Source organism: Mya arenaria, chromosome 8 (assembly GCF_026914265.1).
Source record: "Mya arenaria isolate MELC-2E11 chromosome 8, ASM2691426v1".
NCBI classification, from domain to species: Eukaryota; Metazoa; Mollusca; class Bivalvia; order Myida; family Myidae; genus Mya; species Mya arenaria.
In genome coordinates, this window is record NC_069129.1 from 44,352,351 (window position 1) to 44,376,938 (window position 24,588).

At 36.6% G+C, this 24,588-nt stretch overlaps 1 protein-coding gene and 1 non-coding gene across 5 annotated transcripts in view; both read right to left on the reverse strand.

Moving 5' to 3' along the window:
* LOC128242712 (E3 ubiquitin-protein ligase TRIP12-like) overlaps positions 1–1,323 on the reverse strand; it is a 45,899-nt gene extending 44,576 nt beyond the window's left edge. The window contains exon 1 of one of the 4 annotated variants that reach the window (XR_008262678.1): positions 1,196–1,238. The gene's annotated coding sequence lies outside the window, so the exon portion shown is untranslated. Of the gene's footprint in view, positions 1–1,195 lie in introns of all 4 variants that reach the window. The other 3 variants (XM_052959969.1, XM_052959970.1, XM_052959972.1) reach the window with 3 other exon arrangements.
* A 2,815-nt stretch (positions 1,324–4,138) lies between these two features.
* On the reverse strand, positions 4,139–4,229 carry Trnay-gua (transfer RNA tyrosine (anticodon GUA)). The gene is given in 2 exon segments: positions 4,139–4,174; positions 4,193–4,229. It is a non-coding gene; the product is annotated as a tRNA-Tyr (tRNA).
* Positions 4,230–24,588: the final 20,359 nt, after the last annotated feature.

The window sequence follows — 24,588 nt, forward strand, 5'->3', positions numbered from 1 at the left end:
CTTAGAAGAAAATAAAAATTTAAGGGATATCTGACTTCAGGAACAGAAATTTGATACCAACTAATGGAGTACCTTCCTGGTCTGGTCCATTTTCTACTTTTATAACATTGGACTAATATATTTATCTTAATGTCACCATCAATCCCATATGACATCAATCTTATATAGAATATTCACAGACAGGAGAAATGATCTTATTCTATTGTCCTTGAGAGACTGAGAGAGAATAAAAAAAATGATACATCTTAAGATTTTTTATCGGCTAGAATTAGATGTGATCTTGTCCAGCGGAAACCTGTGCACAACGAAATCTCCAAACTTGGCGAAAAGATTAAACTTAAGTTAACACAACTGAATTGTTCTGCTTAACGTTAACCAGTTGTGTAAAATTCTGCTGTAGGCAGATGTGTGTTCTAGCACGTTGATGCACTTAATTATATGCAAATTATCATAACCAGTTCTCCATGTGGAAACTCAGGGCCTTTGTATATGAGACCAGTCCACCCCTTCAGGATTGAGCATGCTTTCCTCTGAAGGGATCTGTTGCGTCTTTGGCCTTGCACATTACAGGTACACTCAAGTCATCAACATATCCCGACAGTAAGAAAGTGTCAACCCTTAACTTTCATCCAAGATAGCATCATCAGATTTACCCGAATACTGAAAACCTTTAAAAAAACACACACATAAAATGTAACAGATAACAGGCAGATAACTGTTTTGTATCAGACAACACAACAACATTCCCCACCCATTAAGGTCACTGTCAAATTGTGGTGTGTGTGTCTGTGTGAAGGCGAAGGAAGACAAAATACCACATTTCCTAACCGCAATTATGTGCGTTAATGGAACTTTTTTAGCATTTGGACATTTATTACTGTATGTGTTGCCTAAACAGAAACCGTGCAAGACTCCACAGCGTCTGGTTTAAAGGACTTCTCATCTCCATAGCACATATAAATATATATATAATATTGTATTTTTCAAAAAGTCTGTTGGTGTAAAGAAATATTTTTGCAGTAAGACCTATCTTTAATTTTACAGCAAAGTGTTGTTGCGTGTTTTGTTTTTTGGTCAAAATCCCATACCCGTTGACCAAAATAGGCTGCGCAAAAGCGAACAAAATATTGTAATATTATCAATAAATAAATAATACAGTGAAAAAATATATAGAGGAAAGATCAATCGATCATACTTTGTCGAAATACAGCAAAATATAGGTTACGGAAACAAAGAGAAGACAGTATTTTTTGTTTATTTTTGTGTATTGATGAACAGATGATCTATTCTCTGTTGTGCGTGCGCAGCTCAGGAACTTCCGGCAAAAAGTGCTGTTTCCCGAACTTTGCGTACCGATTTTACGAATGTGGTGAATCAATCCCATTCACAGTTACCTTCCATTATCTGATTCACTCACCACTTTGAGTGATACTTTCTTATTGGTTCGGAATCAGTTTTCAAAATAAGGTCGAACGTGGATCATATCGTGATATTTAAAATTCAGATCCAGACGTTAACTACAACCACTGTACATAGTGAACATTTTCTTAGTAGTTCTTGTGTAGCCGACTCTTACAAATTGGTTATATCCTGACATAGAACTCATCTCAATTGTGTGATTTGACCCAAGAAACCAATTATTTCATTTTATAATCAATTCTCCATGCAGTGCCTTAGGCAGAGGTATATTAAATCCGAAGCAGTCCAGATGGGTCCGGGGGCATGCTCCATCCGGATACTTTTGTAGAACATCTACTTCTCGGCTTGGATACGATGCAGCGCCTGTTACGGCGTAGTACACCATTTTGAGGGCGGCCCTAAAGCCCTCCACTGTATTTGCGTGGACTATACTATTCTCAAGATGGTTTCTGTCCTGACACGTTTTGACGAAGGATTATTGTTTTAACTGCGCAGTTTTACACTGTTGAATTATAAATGCTCTGTCGTGATTGATCACTTGTTTGTCAATAATATTTGTTGTAATACAGTCTTGAAATTAAGTAGCTCTAATTTGGCTCTTTTGCTACTGGCTGTAGGAACTCAGTAGGTGGTAGTGCTGGCACCAAACCCTCGGCCACCGTATAAAAGATCAGCCTGCTACATGTCCGTCGTTCTTGTAGAGTAGGAAGTTTCAAAGATTCTAGCAATTGGCACACATCCTTTTTCTCTGGACTTGTATAAAAGTCCGTATAGAACTTGTATAATTCTCCGGTTATAAAACGGGCTGCCTGGCGCTGAACTTTTTCTAGTTTTAAAATGTCCTGTTTTAGAAATGGGTCCCCAATAATCGCACCGTAATCAAGGATAGACATAACTAGTGCCAGATGCTGTTTTCTACAATCCTCTGGGCAGTGTCTCAAGTTTCTTCTTAGGAGTGCAATAATTGAATTTGCTTTCTTGTTATCTTAATAATATGGGTTGGCCATGTCAAGTTCTCGGAGATAGTCCAAAGTACGAGTTTTCAGTAACTTTATGTAATATATGTCCACAGAGTGTGTAAAAACGTGGGTTTTGTTGTTGATACTCTTAGTTTGCCATTGACGACACTTCGAACATGTAAGACCATCATACAATCATAAAATTCGCATGATTGGCACTTTATACATTTTCATTTTAACGAGCGAGCGAGCGAGAAGAAAAGAATTTCATATATCTACTGGCCTAGGTCTTTTTTTTTTCAAAAGACGACCGGGGATTGAAGAATCAACGACCTTTCGAACCCGACACCAACGCTGAACCAATAGGCTATCGGGGTAGTGAAAAGGTCGAAGCTGGAGCTTTGCTACATAAATAAACGTATTTTTCATGTGCACTACAATTCCATGCTACGTTAATGAAATAATTCCATAAAGCAATTGAACATCTCTTGCATACAACCTCAGACCGTTGAACTCCCTAATCACGTAATGTGACTTATTACGCCAATGCTTAACGGATTGGAGATCACAATCCGATCCTGCGTAGAAACAGTAAAGTAAGTGACAACACGAGTGCCGTAGAACACATATTCTTACCCTCGGTCGTTTTCTCGATGCCGATTAAGAAATGCATGTTACTTTTTGAGTTCATGGTTTAGCCTTTTTTTCACTGCCACAGATGAAAATGAACCCTTTCCGGTCGCATCATTTAGTTGACAAGGCACATTCGTCAATTTCTGGTACATTTGTAGTAAAATGTAACTAAAATTAAATTAATAATTGTTTAAAAGCAATTCAGTTGAACGCACATAAGAAAACAAAACACCGTAAAACATGAATATCCCGAATATTGTACCACTACAGTCCTCCGAGATTGAGCTATCGCGGGAGCTGAAACTGCTTGTTTAAAGTATGAAATGGGCCAATGTCGACACAATCAACCATTCAATTTACTAACGAAGGAATTGTAGGTTCGAAAAGAAATACCAGCACATGGTTGTTGTATCCTATGTATTAGTTTGATCACCTCGATCATACAACATCCGACAAACTGACCCCCCCCCCCCACCCCACCCCCTTCAAAAACTGTTCAAGCTCACTTTTTATTTCAATATAGGCGAAAAAGGTAATAGATTGCGACTTAATTGCATCGTTTCGGACTAGATATTGTTATGTTTTCGTTGAGGACTACTCAACCCCCCTTTCGACATTCTATAACAAATACATTTTGGTTCTGAGGGAAGCGCGGAAGTTAAAGGGTTACGCCCCTAAGTTTAGTTTCGCCCCCTCTTACGCAAAATGCTGGAGCCGCCCCTTGAACTGATGGCGTTTCATTTGCTGCATGTTGGCATAACTCAAAGTCTTGAAGTTATTTTAAATGCCATAAATGACATGTGATAGAAGTGAAAATTTGTATTACAAACTGGTTAAACCCAGACCATTTTTAAAATCTACTTTTAAGCTTGTATTTTTTAATTTCATACTTTTGTTTATGTCACAGAACTTTTTTTTATGCCACTGCGACGAAATGGACTCATTTAGGGCGTCTCCACCCTTAACAAAAAGTATACGAGGAACTCTTTTAAGTTCAGTGACATTGCAATTTTATTAAGCTACAATGAAATACTAACATTTTAAAATGGCGGTTTAGTTATTTAAGTAAAAAAAACACCTTAATTTTTGTGAAAAAAAATAAGAAAAATAAAGATTAAAAAGAGAAGTCCCGCGAACCGGATTTGAACCAGTGACCTAAGGATAACAGTTGTATATAACCACTACAGTCCTCCGCTCTACCAACTGAGCTATCGCGGGAGCCGACTAACACGCTTGTTAAGGAAGTATATTTACACCTCTACTTCCATTCCTTAAATGAACTGCCTTTCGGCAATTGCGTTCATCGATCGATGAACACAACATCTTCGGATATGTTCGGATCGTAATTCATTGCATAACAATATACCTGAAAGCGATTGATCTTGTTATTGGTTGTATTGTGTCTGCAGGTCCCGTAAAATATAGATCAACATTTTTTTAAAAGTGTTAGTTTATTATATTTTAAATATAGTGGTACCAGAAGTGTTTCAATTTTACGTTTTAAAGTGATTTCAAGTGGTTGATCTTTTCCCGCGTTATTGTGACGTCATTTAGTCGGGTCGTTCTATTTACAGAATGGGTAAGAACGGATTACTGAAAGGTTATCTTAAATGAAATGAAGTATTTTTTTAACGTTTCTTGAATAAAATAATGGACTATTGGAGTAAATATAAGAAATGAATTGCGGGGTTGATGTCATTATCGGGGATATGAACGCAATTGGGTTGGTCAAAGTACGCGTGGAGTCCTTCGGACTCCACACACATTGACCAACCCAATTGCGTTCATACCCCGATAATGACATCAACCCCGCAATTCATTCCTTAAATATAACGCCCAATGTCGTTAAATACATATAACATACATAATAATGGACTATTGGAGTAAATATAAGAAATGAATTGCGGGGTTGATGTCATTATCGGGGATATGAACGCAATTGGGTTGGTCAAAGTACGCGTGGAGTCCTTCGGACTCCACACACATTGACCAACCCAATTGCGTTCATACCCCGATAATGACATCAACCCCGCAATTCATTCCTTAAATATAACGCCCAATGTCGTTAAATACATATAACATATATATATATTTATATATATATATATATATATATATATATATATATATATATATATATATATATATATATATATATATATATATATATATATATATATATATACCAAAATATACCATTCACTTGACTGATGACATTCTCATTCATCCGAGGTTTTATTATTTATTTATTTTTATTATGATAAATCGCGATACGCATAGCCTCATCACTCTGGTGAACGAGAATGTCTAATGAAGGTTTGATAGAGATTATAATACGTCAATAAATAATAGGAAAATGTTGTATAATCCATGGGATTACTTTCGCCTCCTCTGATATACAACATTAAGTATCTATTAAAATAGTTGGAGCAAGGCTCCTATTTTCTGCGGCTTAACCACTAGAATTAAAAGTGTTTTAAATGCCAGAAGAAGTCACTGCAATTCTCAGTCGCGTCTAAAAATTAGCGAAGTTGAAGGAACTGAGTGAGAAACTTGGAGATCGAAGGTCGAGATCGAAGGATGATACCCTACCTCTTTTCGGAGACAGTGTCTTATGGGTTTAACCAGTACAACACTATTACCCTCTTATGTCGAGCGCTGGGCAAGGGAGGTACTGTTCGGTACCAAGGTTTAACGTACTTCGCTATGACGCTGCCGGAAATTGAATCCAAGACCTTCAGCACCCGAATCGGCGAACGATTAAACATTGTCGTTTTGTTGGACCTCGAACTTTACTGCATTAATACACGTATTTCTCGTGCGTACTTAAAATCCGTGCTTCTTTAAGTTATTCTGAAAAATTGGAATTGGCCACCTAGTAGAGCGAGACTCCCAATTTACGTCATGTTAATTATGACGTCATGGCAGGTCTATGCGGTCACAACCCAATCCTGCATAAAAAAACAGTAAAGCAATGCACCGGTCAATTGTAACCACGCCCCCCCCCCAGGTCCGGGGAATAGCCGGGACCGGGACTTTCGGTCCAGCCAACCCCGGGTAAAATCCCCGCCCTGCGGGGACGAACTGATGGTTAAACCCCGGTCAAATGCCCCCGCACCCCAGAGACTCTATGTTAGGCCCAATCTCCGCTAAATTTGGCACTATGACAAAACCACCGCGGTCACCAGGCCCTGTGGGGGCACCTGGAAAGTAAAAACATGAGGCCGTTTTAGGCCTTTTACTAATCTCCCCCTGAGAGGAATTCCTCGTGATGAAAGTTTTATAATTAACTTAGATTCTGTCCATAAGAACATGTGATCGCCTATCAAATAGCGCGCCTCATGTGTGTTTAACAAGCATGCAATACACTTAACAAGCCTGCTCTACTCTTAGCTAGCGTGCTCTACACTTAGCAAGCGTGCTCTACACTTAGCAAGCGAGATCTACTCGTAACAAGCCTGCTCTACTCTGAGCAAGCTTGCTCTACACTTAGCAAGCGTGCTCTACACTTAGCAAGCGTGCTCTACACTTAGCAAGCGTGATCTACACTTAGCAAGCGTGCTCTACTCTTAACAAGCGTGCTATACACTTAGCAAGCGTGATCTACACTTAATAAGCGTGCAATACACTTAGCAAGCGTGCTCTACTCTTAACAAGCGTGTTATACACTTAGCAAGCGTGATCTACACTTAATAAGCGTGCAATACACTTAATAAGCGTGCTATACACTTAGCAAGCGTGCTCTACTCTTAACAAGCGTGCTATACACTTAGCAAGCGTGCTCTACACTTAGCAAGCGTGCTCTACTCTTAACAAGCGTGCTATACACTTAGCAAGCGTGATCTACACTTAATAAGCGTGCAATACACTTAACAAGCGTGCTATACACTTAGCAAGCGTGCTCTACACTTAGCAAGCGTGATCTACACTTAGCAATCGTGCTCTACACTTAGCAAGCGTGCTCTACACTTACCAAGCGTGCTCTACACTTACCAAGCGTAGTTTGCTCTTAGCAAGCGTGATCTACACTTAGCAAGCGTGCTCTACACTTACCAAGCGTGCTCTACACTTAGCAAGCGTGCTCTACACTTACCAAGCGTGCTCTACACTTAGCAAGTCTGCTCTACACTTAGCAAGTCTGCTCTACACTTAGCAAGCCTGCTCTACAGTAGCAGTAGGCAGAGCTTTAACCACGCGCGAAAATATGAAATTCTTAATGATTAAGTCTACTACTGTACTGTCTGCAATCTCATTGGATGAAAATGTAGGTTGTATTCTAAGTTGGTCACATGCTTTGGGTGTGCCTACTGATATTTTGCACTAAGTTGCTTAAAATCGTAATGTTGACTGCAGATATCTGGATTATTTTATATTGTTTCATGAGTTTATCTCCGCAGGATTTATACAAGAAAATCTTTTAGCATTCACTGATCATTTAATATTTTTGCGTTCGATGCTGTGTTGAATAAAAGCATAAAGTTACCGACCCTTGTGTATGTAGAGTGATAAGTCAGACCCGAAACGGGATTTGTACAATATGTTTACTCTGTCCAGCATTTTAACAACAACTAACTATGATTCTTGGAATACATGAATTTAATGCGTGAGTTCCATTCGCTGACTGCTAGCTGGTAGGCGGAGCTTATCGGACCATGCAGGGCATATCAGAGACCACTACATTTCTTCATTTTTCAATTGTCTGTGAAATTTATATTTACAGTGCTAAAGAATCATTAAATCGATCCACACATCCTCTTTCCAGAGCATAGTGAAATGTGTGACCCGGTCAGTTCCAACATTAAATGTCACGGTAAATTTCTACCGACCAGTAACAATCCGACACATTCGGAGCTCCTCGGCCATTTTTACCTCGTATGTATGCCGGTACATCAGTTGAAGTAGTTCGTAATTTTTTAATTTTATCATTAATTAAATGTATTGTTTTCTTGTTGTATTTATTGATCTAAGTTTAAATTGATTGCCAGTGAAGTGTATTATTGCAAACATAATTAAGATTACCAAGAGTTAAGTCATAAAGTTTAACTGCTAAATAAAATTACTACGCGATCTACTTGCAGCGGACTTAAATGTACCACATATGAGTATGTAAACCGTCAAATACATCCGAGGTTGTTTTCGATAAAAATGGCCGAGGAGTTCCGAATGATTCCGACAGTCAACACATTGCTGAGTTCTAATCCACGTGCATATCAGAGAATCAGAGGGTAATCAATCATAACTCAAGCTGCACTCTTACAGTATTTTTGTTTAGTTCTTGAATCAGAACCAAATTTCAATTCAGTCTTAAAAATAACTCACAATAGAACACATCTCAATTGTTTGAAAAACTGCTGAACAATCATTTTCTTTAAGCGTAAGTAACGCTTTTAGCCGTATATAAAGACATCAGTTTAAAAATGTAAATATAAAATAAATGATCTGATCTTTTGTCACCAGTCTTATATCAATGTTTCCCAGACATTTACGAAAAATGGCTCTATCCAAGACAAAAAATGAATTAAAAAAAGTTGTCAAATAGGCCAATCTGTGAGAGAGTAGCTTTAAACAGAGATAACTATGATATATTATGCACCAGTCAATTGTTACCACGGCTCCCCATGTCCGGGGGTATACCGGGGATAGTCGGGGAAAACGGCCGTGTTTTTACCTTCCAGGTGGCCCCGCAGTGCCGGGTGAATGCGGCGGTTTTGTCCTCGCACCAAAAACTTAGGTGCAGGGGCATTTAACAGCGATTTTACCAGCAGTTCGTTCACGCAAAGCGGGGATGTTACCTTGGGTTGGCTGGACCGAAAGTCAAAGTCCCCACTATTCCCGAACCTGGGGCGGGGGGGGGGGGGGCGTGGTTACAATTGATTGGTGCACTATGTTTCAGAGTCAGTAATAAGTTAATTATATATGTTTTCCATTTACATGTTATAAGACCTGTTTAATATATTGAACGTTTTGGAAACCTTTACATGGATTTAAAAATAAAACTGACTTGAAGTTGATTTTGATAGGGAATAATGTACTCTAGAATCCAGCGTAAAACTTTGTTTGGAAAATAACTATTTCTTTAAAATTAAACAAGAACAGTCACTAACCCTAACTCGGATTTGGGCATATGCTGATAAGATAATAAGATATGCGTTGAATACATGTTATATAATATGCATACACCACATTATATAATTAAATGCGTAAAACGCCGGTCCATGATGTTCATCAAATCTGTGAAGTTTGAATGAAATCCTATCAATGACTGAGAAAAGGTTGCCACTGGCGGAAATACGAACACTGTATGATAACGAGGTGTGGTGTGTGTGTTATTCTTAGCTTAGTATTAAATAATGTAGCCAAGGATATTTGACCCTGACTTCAAGGTTCCTGAATATGTAATTTATAATACATATATTGGTTCTACAATCTAGCTTGCGATTTGTAATCTAGAAGTGGTAAGAAGGCATTCCAGAATTGCTAGTTTCATGAGTCGAAGTCCCTCTTTTTCAATAACAAACACCACATTGACCTCCATTAAAGATATTTTGGGGAAAATGATTTGGTATAGGTGCGTATGACTGTACTGGCTCCCATCTACGGAATGCCGTTAGGATCATCGCCTTTGAATGTGTTGATCTGAAACGCGATACTCGATAGTATGATGATGAAAACGCTTAAACACGAAACTACGATAAAGAAAACGCGACAGTACGATGATGAAAACGCGACAGTACGATGATGAAAATGCGACTGTGCGATAACAAAAACGAGATATTACGACAGTACGATGATGATAATGCGATATACTATCGTGTTTTCACCATAGTTATGTCACGTTTTCACCATCGTAATATCGTAATATCACGTTTTCATCATCGAAGTACACCACTATCATAACCACCCACCACCACTACCACTACCACCACCACCACCACCACTACTATCATCACTACCACTACCATCACCTCTACCACTACCACTACCACCAATACCACTACCACCACCACCACCACCACTACTATCATCACTACCACCTCTACCACTACCACCAATACCACTACCACCACCACCACTACTATCATCACTACCACCACCACTACTATCATCACTACCACTTCTACCACCACCACAACTATCATCACTACCCCTTCTACCACCACCACTACCACTACCACCACCACCACTACTATCATCACTACCACCACCACTACCACTTCCACCACCACCAATACTATCATCACTACCACCACCACTACCAATACAACTACCACTACCACCACTACAACTACCACTACCACCACCACCACCACTACTATCATCACTACCACCACCACCACCACTACTATCATCACTACCACCACCACTACCACTACCACTACCACCACCACCAATACTATCATCACTACCACCACCACAACCAATACAACTACCACTACTACAACTACCACTACCACCAATACCACTACCACTACAACTACCACTACCACCACTACAACTACCACTACCACCAATACCACTACCACCAATACCACTACCACCACTACAACTACCACTACCACCACCACCAATACAACTACCACCAATACAACTACCACTACCACTACCACCAATACAACTACCACTACCACTACCACCAATACAACTACCACTACCACTAACATACCTCCACTACCACCACTACTATCATCACTACCACTACCACCACTACTATAATCACTACCAATACCACTACCACTACCACCACTACCACTACCACTACCACCAAAACAACTACCACTACCACCAATACAACTACCACTACCACTACCACTAACATACCACCCCACCACCACCACCACCACTACTATCATCACTACCACTACCACTACTATCACCAGTACCACTATCACTACTATTACCACTACCGCTGCCACTACCACCAATATCACAACTACCACTACCACCAATACCACTACCACTACCATATTACTACTATCACCAGTACCACTACCGCTACCACTACTCTACCACCACCACCACCACCACCACTACCACCATCACCACCACCACCACCATCACCACCACCACCACCACCACCACCACCACCACCACTACCACTACTTTACTCATTTGAAGACATGATTCAAAGACTTCATACACGCACCCCTGAAACCGACATTTTATCACATGGAGGGGAAATTCTTCTATGCGCAAGCGAACCGGAAGGCGATAGTACTATGATGATAACACGACAGAACGATGGTGAACGCGACAGTACGACGATGAAGATTTTACTGGTCGATGATTATAACACGATAGTACGATGATGATAACACGACAGTACGATGGTGAACGCGACAGTACGATGATGAAGATGCGACAGGTCGATGATTATAACACGACAGTACGATGATGATAACACGACAGTACGATGATGAAAACGCGAAAGTACGATGGTGAAAACACGACAGTACGATGATGATAACGAGACAGTATAATACTACGATAACGATAACACGATATCATGATATTACGGTGGTGAAAAGGCGACATAACGACGGTGAACACAATTGAACACGTTCAATGATGGAAATGTATCCCATCACAAAACCTTTTAGATAGGTCAAGAAACCTCGGGTTATTAGGGTAATGAAGTTTTGCACTTTGGGTTTCGTTTCCCGCTACGTAAAACCAGAGTAATTAAAATTTAATGAAATATGTATTTCAGAGGAAAACATACGAACCTCAATCAAAGCGATAACTACAGAGTTTACAAACGATGGTCTTTATAATTATGAGTCTACAGTCGAACCCCGTTGGTTCGAAGTCCCAGGGACCCGCGAAAATACCTCGAGCCTCGGCAAATTCGAGCCAGGCGGGAATGTTGACATTCAATTTAAAGAAATCGGTCCTTTACATACAGTTCGAGCCAACTGGGGAATTCGAGCCAAGCGAGTTCGAGCCAACGAGTTTCGACTGTTATTGCAATTGGGTAATATTGCCATGATTTAATGTTGAATTACGCGTCATGAATCATCGTAAAGTGAAAAATAGCAATATATCAAGTTTGCAGTATTCTTTTCTTATTCCGAAAATGCAGCAAAAGAAAGTATTAATTTTAATTTGTTGTGAAAAAGGCGGAAAAATATTCTATACATATAACCATATTGAAACCATTTTATAAACTACAACTATTTAAAATGGTACTTATTTCTTTAAAAGGCATACGACGAGAAGACCACAAATTAAAAGTATTTCTAAATTTATTAAATATTTTAATCTAGGTGTCATTATAAGTCAAATTATATCCAAACTTATGCTCGAGTTATTTGCAATTCTCTATCCATGAAATGCCAAAGGGATGATCACTTCTGTTTTTCCATTTTCCTAAAATCATTCCTGAAGATTTATTGTAATTAATCTTGGACCCCGATAGTCTTTGAAAGTTATCAATGTGTTAAAAAAAATAAGGTTACAGATTTATCATCGGTTAAAACAGAAGTATTGTCATCAGCATACATTGATATTTTAACATGAAATTTACCGCCTGGGGCTACAATGCCATGTATATCATTATAATTTTCATCAGGTTCTAAACAGTAAAGTAACGGAGAAAGTGAACATCCCTGACGAACTGGACGCTCTAAATGAAAAGACTCTGAAATATGTCCATTTACTATAATTGAACATGAGACATCGCAATATAAAACTTTTTTTATCAATGCCGAAGGATTCTAAAACTTAAAACATATACGGCCATGATACTCTATCAAAAGCCTTTTCTTGATCTAAATTTATAAAACAAGCAGTAATGTCTTTTTGTTTGTTATAATCAACCAAATTTCTCATTAAAAGCACGTTATCGAAAAAAGAACGCCCTTTAATCGAACATGTCTGGCTTATTCCAATTACACTAGGCAAGACACTGCTTAATCTGTTCGTAATACTTTTTGACAATAGATTCTGACATAGAACCAAGTTCGTTACTTATGGTAAAACTTTTCTCGAAAATTGGACCAAATATATCAAATATACCAGTATCAATACATTTGGAATAAAATAAAGACGTTAAACCTTCGCTACCTGTTTTTTTGTTATGATCCATTTGTTTGAGAGCGTATTCGATATCATAAATTGTGATTGGCTATGTCAAATCATCATTATCATCCGTAGAAATCTTAGGAAGATCCTTAACAAACGCATCGTTTAAAGAGCTATCAACATTTTCAGCTGTGTACAAAGTTCTATAAAAATCCAAAAGGAATCCAATATTGTCTAACTGGTCATATGCTATATTAACTAAATCGTATCGTAGGTTCTTTATTTTAATTTGCATACCTTCATATTCTGACCAGGCCCAAAGGAAATTGCCAATAGTTAAGAAAATACTTCAGACATTTTATGAATACCAGCCCAAGTGGCATTATTTCTTTAATCAAAAAGTTTTTTTTTTAACATTTTAAAATCACGATACTCAAAATTATTTAAATATTTTTTAAAGCATACCAGCTGTTCAGTATTATTGTTTACATTTTTTATTTATGGGATTGAAATTATATGTTCTTTATTTAAAAAGTAAAAATTACATTTTGTTATCCTGAAAATTACACAGTGAACTCCCTTTGTTTTGATTTCGCTACAATCACAAAAAGGTTATCTTCTCAAGATCTACTTTAAAATGGCACTACAGCTAATAAATGACGGTAAGTTATGGTATTTACATACATGTACATATATTCTCTTCAAGAATATTTTATTTTAAATAATTCTTCTCCTTCTTCTTATTATTATAACTATTATTATTATTAAAGTTCTTATTATAATAATAATTCAAAAGAAACAAAACAACTTTCTTCTTCCACAACACAATCAAGAATGAAAGTTGAAGTATTTAATTAACATCCTGCAAAATAATAGAGAATGAGTTTGATAAAATGGAAAAACGTTAACACTTTTTTGAAGCTGTTCAAGACGCCAAAGAAATGGAAAATGATTTATTTGACTTAAATCAATGTGCGTTATCAGTAACGCCCCCCCCCAAAAAAAAACAAACAAACAAACAAACAACAACACACGAATCTTTATGTCCTGCTGAACTGAAGCGTGTCAATGTTGAATATGGTAAAGGCTACTGGACTCTGGCTTTAAATATTAGTAGATTTAAAAAAAACCTAACTGTATGCCTGTAAGAATTGAATTAAACTTATCCAATATCAAAAATGAACTTGCCGATACCTCATTGACACAAAAAGGCAAAGTTTTACAAAACTTGTAAGGAAACAATCAATGATTTAAAACTAAGCCGGGATCAAAACCGATGCAAAAGAAACTGATGAAACACCAACACAAAGGTTTCAGTATAGAGGCTGAATCGAATGAGAAAAAAGCATGCACTGTTTGTAATGAAGTTTTACGAAGATTGCACAAAGCGTCAAATTTTCAAATTGTTCGAAAATGTGCATATACTTTGCAAGACACGTTTATATCCCAGTTCTTGTCTCGAAAAGCTATCCAAAATGCCAAGTTGTGTAATTTAAAGGAAGTGCGTTAGCTGAATTAATACATTACACAAAAGAGTTATTTAAAATTCACAACGTTGCAAATGTATTTGAACTTGTAGACTTGTCGAAATTGTATTAAACAGCTTAGTATGGTGTGAAATTAGTGGACCAGCGTATACATACCACAAGACTGTAGGAGATAATTTTGTCTCTTCTTGACGATATGAAATCATACAATAAAGGCAAAGAGGTGTATTTAGTATTTTATCATACCAAAGTACGTTAACCACCATTACATATTGACATAGGACTTAAACTTCATGATGAAACCAGAAAGATGAAGTTTGTTGATAAGTGTTTTGAGTTAAGATAATCTATATTCAACAGGAGCGTTCTAGAAATAATAACCGGTGTGAGCAATGCTGTGTGCCAAATCTAACATGATTAAGGAGTTGTTTGCCCGCAAGCTTAATGCCAGCGACGATTATTTCTGCAACTGTAGACAACATTAACCACACCCCAAGTTCTGTGACAGCACATGGTAATTGTTTCTTACAGTGTTTATATACTAAGGTAATAAATATAGCGTCCATTTATAAATACATATCCACTATAACAGTAATTTAACTAACTATTATCTTAGTTTGTTTTTCATTCTATAACTTAATTTGGTCGGATTTGTCAATGCATTTACAAGTGTACTTTATTTTGATAAAAATTACATGCATTATGGAACAACCCAAATAATCTGCACAACCACACTCGAGTTGGAGTTGAAGGTGATATTTGTGCGATGTTTTCGTTCACGCAATTTCCGTCTTTACATTTAGTGATTGAAAGCACGTTTGCCATGTTTTTTTGCCTTGGACCACATGAGTACGTTAGTTACCTGTCCATGTCCAAAATCTCAAGAGTTGAAAGGTTTAAATCCTACACTTAATACCGAATTCGAAGCCGGGAACATTGTTGTTAGGAAACACAACGTATATTGTTCTCAATTGCAATCGAATCGACCATGCCCCTGAGCAAAATAACATGGTGAAGGCGCAATGGGATTAACCTTTTCACAACTGGTTCGATGGATTTATCAGGGCCAGAGTTATCCAAAATGATAAACGAATTTCACTCATCGATTTAAGATACGTGACCGGTGACCGACGATAAACACCGACAAGGGGAAGAATATTCAAACCGCTTTTGCCGAAGAAATTTAAGATCTAGTTCACACAGTTGAATACATTGGCAATCCATTTAGAGAGCAAAGTCCAAATTTGTTACAAATTGACACAAACTATATAACAGACGGAGAAGTTGTAAACAGGTTCAATCTGAAAAAGATACACAGCTGACATTTCATAAGAACAGTCTCTATTGTGTTCAGAAGTGACAATACAGATTGGCAACACAAATACCTAATCCAGTTCTTGGCCAACAGATTCAGATATAAACAAAGTGTCTTTTTACAATCCAAACTCTCAACTCGCATGTTGAAAAGGGATTATCGACATACTTAGCAAAACATTTCCAGTCAATCATACTCAACCAACTAACTAAAGTAATTGCACGATCATTCATACAAACAAATGTACTCTTGTAAATAAAGTAGGTGTAGTAAACATCTTTAACATTTCTATCCGTCATGTTATATGCATACATCAAGTTTGTGAATTGCAGACTGCAGATACGGGGGTCACCATTCCTAAGGCACTGACGCCACCTATGCCAGTCAGAGACAAGCCGGGGAGAGACCATCCACGCAAAATATAGTCAATACAAGCCCCTCCTCCAGCAAGGTATACAACTCAAACTTTTGAGTAATGATATATTAATTGAAGATCATTTAGTGATGTGGTTTAGATAGATTAACTTCACATATTCTTTGTTTCTGGCATGCCACTGCTTAGTACTAATATGCCTTCATGTTTATTTTTTTTTTCGTATTTGCTTCTTATTAACACAACTTTTGTAAGATTTTAGTGAAGTGTTTACATTGTAGCCATACTTTCATAGTATTTTAGTATATCTATTTATCATTAACAGAAACAAATCCTGGAGATAAGAACAAGGGTTGATGCATGTACAAAAACGATGATAAATTTAGAGATATAAGGGACTAAATTGTTCACTAAATAAAATGTTAAAAACGCACCATGTTCTTTGCAAGCTGAAAATATGACTGTTCATTGTAAAGATGTTTTTGACAGCGGCACGTGGTAAAAAAGCAGACTTCATTTCAGGCTGAAATTGTATCCCTTGAAGAGTTGCATTATTAAAAAGTCATTTTTTTCTGAAAGAAGACGGACATAAAGTTTAAATACAAGAAATAAAATCTTTAAGAACAGATAAAAGACCTTAAAAAGGGTAGGTCAACTCAACTATAGATGTTTAACTAGGAAACCCTTTAAATGTTATTACTTACAAACTGAATTGAAAGAGACAAAGCCTTAGATGAAGAATTAAGACATGAACATGAAATAAAAAAGAGGAAGAGGAAAAGAAAAGTCTAAATGACACTTAAACCAATGTGGAATCATTGCTACTTCACGATAACTCCAAATCTCTACATTCAAAAAAGAAGATAAGTATAACACAACAAAAGACAGATACGTGTGATGAACTTACTCAGTGATGAAGTTGAACTGCATCATGTAAAAGGTCATTACACATGTGACGCAGTTCCGTGGAGAGACTGTTTCTAAATAGCCTTCTCTCACAACATTATTCCAATACATACATATCTGAACAGTTTTGGGAGGAAAAACAAACAACTTTACAATCAGTTGAAACTTCAAACATGGAGATGTAGTATTTGCAGCACATGATCAAAAATGGGTATAATAGGTGCAAAAAAGTTTCCGGCAATTGCCTTCAAACTATTACAAGTGAATAAAATAACTGCGCCTCAACAACTGCAAGGAATACATTTTTTTTTCTGAAATTAATAATACCATGTCAGATCGTGCTGCTACCGAAAAAGAAATTCCATCAGATTCTACAGTCCTACAGAGATGAAATACTTCCATCAATATATTAGAAATGGGAATTGATTTAGGAATTAGAAAAAAAACTACACCATTTAGTGATATGAATAACTTCTACTGTGGTATTCATATTTTAGTCAATTTTGCTTAAGTTTGTAATTTTGCAGGTTTTTTTCTGGCCATTTTTATAGCCGGTATTCGGTCATGTTCCCAATGGCAAAAAAGTATCTTTTTTCCCAATTTTCCACTTAAAATTCCCAATCAAAAATTTCAAAAAAATTGAGGGATTAAAAAGAAAAACAACGATAAAAATGAAATCAATTACAGGTCCCGATACCTTATTAGCCCGTCTTTAGCAGTTTTCTCGTCTTTAAAATTGTTAAAGTTTACGTATATTTTATAAACTAAAATGGTTTTGTATTACAAAAACTACAGCATGTCTGAAATAAAGTAATATCCCGTAGAGTTTTCGATCGGAAAAACTTTTTTTCAAATAAAAAATACCGGACACCGGGAAATACGTTTTACCGGAAGATGCTTCGTGTCCATGTCAGGCAAGCGGTAGCAGTGATTCAAATGTTGATCTTACAAGTGGTAGCAGTGAATCAAATGTTGATCATATTGATACAGGGCCTGTGTCTTCCGAGTCTGACTCTGAATCAGAAAAACCTGACAGACTGTCCCTGTTTCTGATCAGCGTTTATTTTCTTCGGCCAAGTACGAATCAAAATAGAACTGGCTGTTCTTTAGTGCAGCAAAGGCAGGGTATGCAAACTGCTCGCTCAACATTCTGACAATGTTTTAATAAGTGGGACGCAATTAGGAGATCATCCTACGAGAAAACTCGAAGCTCATGTATCCGGGAAATATCATACAAATAGCATGACCAAATATGTCAGTGTTAACTCCATGGGCACAAAGGCAAAAAAAACAGTTGCAGAAATGCTTACTGAAAATAGAAATGCTAAAAAAGAAGGTGAGGTTGAAACAAACAGAAATTATATGAAGTGGTTAATTAAACTTGGGTACTTCATTGTAACCAATCATTGGGCTCTAAATAGTTTTGAGCCAATGTTGGATTTTATGCTTGAGATGCAGCCCCCAGATGTGGTGAAGTACCGAGAGAGCAGTGCATCGACATTTAAATATGACTCTGCAAGTATTGTATCAGATATTGTTACATCTATCAATTATACAATAGAGCGAGAAACTCTCAAGCAGGTTAGAGAGGCCCCATATTTTTCTTTAATTGCGGATGAGTCATCAGATGAGGCAAAAAAGAGCAGATTGCTATTCTTGTGCGTTACCCATACAAATCGGTAATCAAGGACAGCTTTCTAGGGATTATTCATGTGAAGCAGACCGATGCAACCTCACTCATGGAAGCCGTTGAAAGTTTTCTGAATGAGAAGGATGTTGACATCAAGAAAGCCTACTTTGTGGGGTTTGATGGCTGAAACACAATGTCTGGAGAGAACAAGGGTAAGTTCTAACAAATTGAATGAGCAAGTAAATTACAGGCACTTTTAAGAGCTGGTTTTGTACATTGCATATCTGTTACATTGCAATAGTAAACTAAATGAAATATCTTATCAAAATAAACCTGCTGTTGTAATAGTTTTTAGATTTACTATTTAACGATTGAAGAAATTGACACATTAATTCACAGGACTACAGAGACGGATAAGGCACCACATGTCATACCAGCTGTACATTAACTGCAGGAACCACAAGCTAGCACTATGTGTTAAGCACATGATGGCACATTTTCCGCTTTTGGAAAATGTTGACTCATTGCTGCTGAGCTTGTTGAAAATGTTCCACTACAGTCCCAAGAAGTATGAGATGTTCAAGGATGTTCAAGCTGCCTATGGCATGAAAAACCTGAAGCTGATTAGGACTTCAGCTACTAGATGGCTATCACGTGGCCATGTATTTATTTGACTGATCGATCGATTTGTTCAGGTTAGTTTCAATTGATAAATTAACAATGATTAGACGTATGAATAGTACAAGACAATGTAACTTATGCTTAATATCAGTTTTAAAAACATTCAAACTTTCTTTGGATCTAATGATATACCAGAAGCATGATCTGGAAGTAGAGGGGATATGTGCACTGTAAGAGGCATTCTTGTCCTGTCTAACTTGCTTCAACCAGTGATAGGTTTCAGCGACTACCTACAGGGAGCAGCAGCTAAGGTCAACTTTACCCAGGTCAATGAAAAACTACAGGTATGTAAATGCACATATTATCTGGCTAAATAAATTTACCATTTAATTTACAGTATAAGATATTAAAGTATTATTTTATCAGTTTCATTGAATCTGGTTGCTGAATTAGACTTAATGACACAGCGGTTCAGAGCCTCTTTGCATACTCCAGATGTCGATCTGCATTTTTCTAAGATTCAGATCTTGTTTGAAGAAATCGATGATAGAACCAACCTCAGAAGGCGACTTAGGTCAGGGTTGTAGGGTAGTTGTTAATCTAATTTATAAACTAACAATTTTATAAATACATAATAAAAAAAATATCATTAAATATTCATTAATTTAAAATAATTAAGATAATGTTCACATGTGAATACCAGTCTCAGCTACTATTTCAGAGGGGAAGGGGCATATGATCCAGAGCAGATCATCGAAGAGGTAGCTGTGCCCATCACTCATTACCTCATGGCAGAGCTGAATGTTTTTCGGTGCTCACCTGTGCTTGCAGCATTTGATGCCTTCAGTCTTGATGCAGTCCCGAATGATATTGCAGAACTTCATGACCATAAGAAGGTATTAAATAGAACTATTATGTGAAAAGCCTGAACTTTTCTATTAGATGCTTGTTCATTCATTATACCATAACAGTTTAATAATACATACAAATAACTCAACACTCTTTACATGATTAAAAATAAATAATTTTTGTTTGAAAAGGAAGCTATGGTAGCGCTTGCAAGACATTATGGTAGACCAAGGATAGATGTGTTTGGTGGACAGAGTGGAAGTGAACCCGGTTTTCACAGAGGATGTCATTATGGAGGAGTACAGACGCTTAAAACGTCAAATGTTGCTTATCAAGTATGTTACCATGTGCGTGATTGCATGCTGTTTGACAGTTGTGTTCATAGTTATTTGTTAAATACTCCACATAGTTGTGACACAGTCTTTGAAATTCACAAAGATGTAAGCTTATTCCATACATGTCATTGGCTAGGTATTTATAAATGAATGATACCTTTAATATCAAGGACTGTGTCTTTAAGTATTCCGTTTTGAAAAAAAAAGATGTTTTGTTGAAAAATGTTAAACATTTATGTTTGTTTTATTTTGCAGTTCTTTCATCAGTTTGGTAACATGACATAAGAAGTTTTGTAAGTGTAAATTGGCAATGAAATTCAAAATAAAGATTATCATTATAAGTAAAACTTGTTATGTTCAGTTAATTAATAATGGCTAAGTTCTGTAAAATAAAATAATGAAATAAAATTCAAGAAGAATCTATTATATGGAATTTATATTTAAAAGCCAACATTTAAGGACTAAGCAATCCATTTAATTCTAAACTTAATTCTTTGTGTTTATATATGTCAGGCAACAGGATCCTCAGCCAGATTTGTACCAGCATATGGCAACTGATGACCATCTGAAGAATGTTTATCCAGTGATGTGTTACTTTGTTGGCCTGGGGCGGATTATTCCACCAAGCACAGCTGCTGTGGAGAGAGTGTTCAGTCTCATGAACGACTATTTTAAGGGATTGAAAGAGAGGGATTTGTCTCTGTAGGGTGGTTACAACTGAGTCATCAGATTCATAGTTTAATATGTTCACATCCTATTATAAGGATTGGAACATAGTTTTATGGGGGGTTTTTCTATAAAAATATTGTAGTCAGTGCATGTCTGTGCATATTATGCTGCGAATAAATATGTTGAAGAGTGTTTTAGTGTTATTCACTGAAGTATTTTATATATGTAATACCCTTTAGAAGTATTTATGAAAACAATTCCCAATGTTGCCAAATTGACGCGAAAATTCCCAATATCACGGGTATAGGTCATATTCCCAAAATACCATAAAAAAACGCTGTTTTGTTTTAAGACGTTTGACAAAAAAAACTTCATAGAAATAGTTAGATGAAGAGGCACATTATGAAAGAAAAATGTAGCAAGGTGCTGTTTTATTAAGAAAGATGACTCTTGTTAGAAGAGTTACTTGGTTTAACAAGTAGCTTTTTGCATATATATTAACAGGCAAAATCTCTTTTGACAATGATTGTTACAGACCAATGATTTTGCGGGAAAATAGTTATGAGATCACTGGTTTTTATTGTGTGCAGAAATTGAATCATCGAATCAAATATGTCTCACTTGTATTATGTTTTTTAAGTGATATTTCATACACAAGGATCAGTATTTGTTTGCATTTGGTGTCTTTTGTATTTGCAATCGTTTTGGAATGATCAATAAGTGCATTCAGCTGTATTTATTAAGTTGTGTTACATAATGTCGTGACAGTTGTACATTTTGAATTGAAATCGAAATGACAGTTCTGGGGGGGGGGGGGGGGGGGGCGGTGGTGCTCTTTTTAGTCTATTTCCGTAACTAACACACATGGCTTTGGTTTACAGTTGATTATCAGTAAGGAAATAATACGATTGTCGTGAGAGAGAGATTTGAGTTTAAGACCGTTCAATTCCTTAAATTGATACGATCATTTGATGTGATGTTTTTGTAATGTACATTGTTTTAGTGATCATTTGTCATATATGTATGTTTTAGCCATTCAATTTAATCTGTCACTGCACACGATTAAATTATATAATATAATACTGTTTACTGTATAGACTGTTTGCGATGCTAAGCTGTTAAGCTTAATTTAATGAATTAGATTATTTTTCATATGCTTAGGATTGTTGACATTTATCTTTTCAGAACGTTCAAATAGGAATTAAATGAGTATTGTTGACGTTCGATGAATATGACCTGAATACAGAGAATTGATTAACATTGCTGTGTTTTTAATTTTACTCAAAGATTATCCATAACTGCTGATGGTATCTAAGGACAACATCGAAACCCACCCTCAACTTTAAGGATCCTTCTATATGTAAATAAAGGAAAAAACTGGAAAGTCCCAAAAATATTCACCAAAATAAACGCAGCAGTATTCGACTGGTCGAAACTGCGGAAAAATGTTTAGCTATAGGTGAATATGACAAGTGAATGTTTTCTTGATATTAGGACATATATAATATAAAAAAGCTGAAAATCAAAAGAGTAAAACTTAGTGCATTTCTTCTGGTTTCATTCAGAGGAAATCGATTTAACATTTTATATTATAATGCTGAGATTGTATTCTATTTGGTTGATTTGGTTTTTTATATATAGTATGTATGCACTGTGCTGTTTGTGGAGTTTTGTGCTGTTTTATGTTTCTTGTTTGTGATTTTGTGTTCTGTCTTTGGCGTTAACCCAGTGCCATTAAACCGGGTTTATGTTTAAACCGTTTGCTACTGAGCTTCTTTCTGCAGCCTTTTGCATAAATATTGATGTCATTTGTGAATTCTTCAATAAATTAAATATACCATCCAATAGTGTTCAGCAATCTGCGAATTATGATGTCCAGGGAATACAACATATGTCACACATTTAAGCATTAGGTTTATGTGCTTAACTAATCACTGCACATTTCTGGAGGGCCATAGAGGATAAAGAATGTTCTTTGGAAAAAGCTAATCAGATCTACCAGTCGATGCACAGCTTTCTAGAAAGAAATAACATAGACGCAAGTGTTATTTTATGTGCCTTGGACGCACCAAATATAAGAATTGATTAAGAAGAATGCTGTACATGAAAGACTGATGAAGACAGATGATTATGACTCTTTATCATCAGTAGCAGATATTTGGCACCTGGCATACATAATTAGAGAATGCTGCCCATTTACTTGGAGTAAAATTTTCCGACTCTGATCAAACATCTTGCCATAACCATGTTTGTCCAAACACAACGAATTACATGAGCGGGTCTTTTCGCTGTTTGATGCCCTAATTAGGTTGCGACCTATTCCTTTCACTCTGCAAGGAGGCATACATAAATATTAGTTTAAATAGGGAATTCAAGCGTCTTCTGAACAGAAAAAGAGCCTTTGGAATAAGCAAGAATATATGGCATTGATAAAAGGAGGAAGTATAAAGACAGACTTAAAACAGATGGAAACTTAATGACAAGAGGCTCTTCGAAAAAGTACTTACAGCGAGTAAAGCTTATAAATGAAATATTGTTCTATGGACAATATCCTGAAAATGTTGATAACCAGTTAAAACAATTAAGTCTAAATCTGACAAGAAGAAGGCATTCAAATTTCATCTGCAGTTCCGGGAAATGGATTTAGGACATAATTAGGATAATAAACGGTACAGGAACAACGTGCTCAACGAGAGGATTATCGTTTCGAAGTAATTGGAAAATACTTTTTTATCCGTCCATGAAAATAAAACTTCGTGCACTCACTGAAAAGTTTAATTCGTATTATTTTGCCATTGTGTATCCCTGTCCTTTATTCAAACTAGCGTGATTCACAGTTACCTAGGTACCTCGAACCCCCAACATTATTATTATTGTCAATATGATTTGTTTCACAACAATCAACACATCGAAAGGTCATTTATTGGTTAGAATATGCATAATGAAGTTTCAGAATATCATCTTACCAGTTACAACGATAATTGACACTTGAACAGGCTGTAATTAATGGAAAAACATATAGCATATAGTTAACAATCACCGTTGGCATGCACGAAATGACCATTGGATGTGAAGTACACGCACTTGAATTTCTCCACTGAAAAATAATTAAGCGCGGTTATGTTTCTCTCAGAGCGCAATCGGTATCTAAAATAAATATGAAATTAATCATTATTTCTATCAGGGTGTGTTTGGTTAGAGCATTCGCTTCTCACCTAGTGAATCCAAGCTTGAGTACGCATGCTCGGCTACTCAACTGTAACATCACTATCAGCCACAACGACAGGTCGCCACAGAAAAACAAAAGTAGAAGGATTCGTGTAATCGATAGTAACAGTGCTTGAGTGTCATTAAAATTATTAGTTCCTTAAA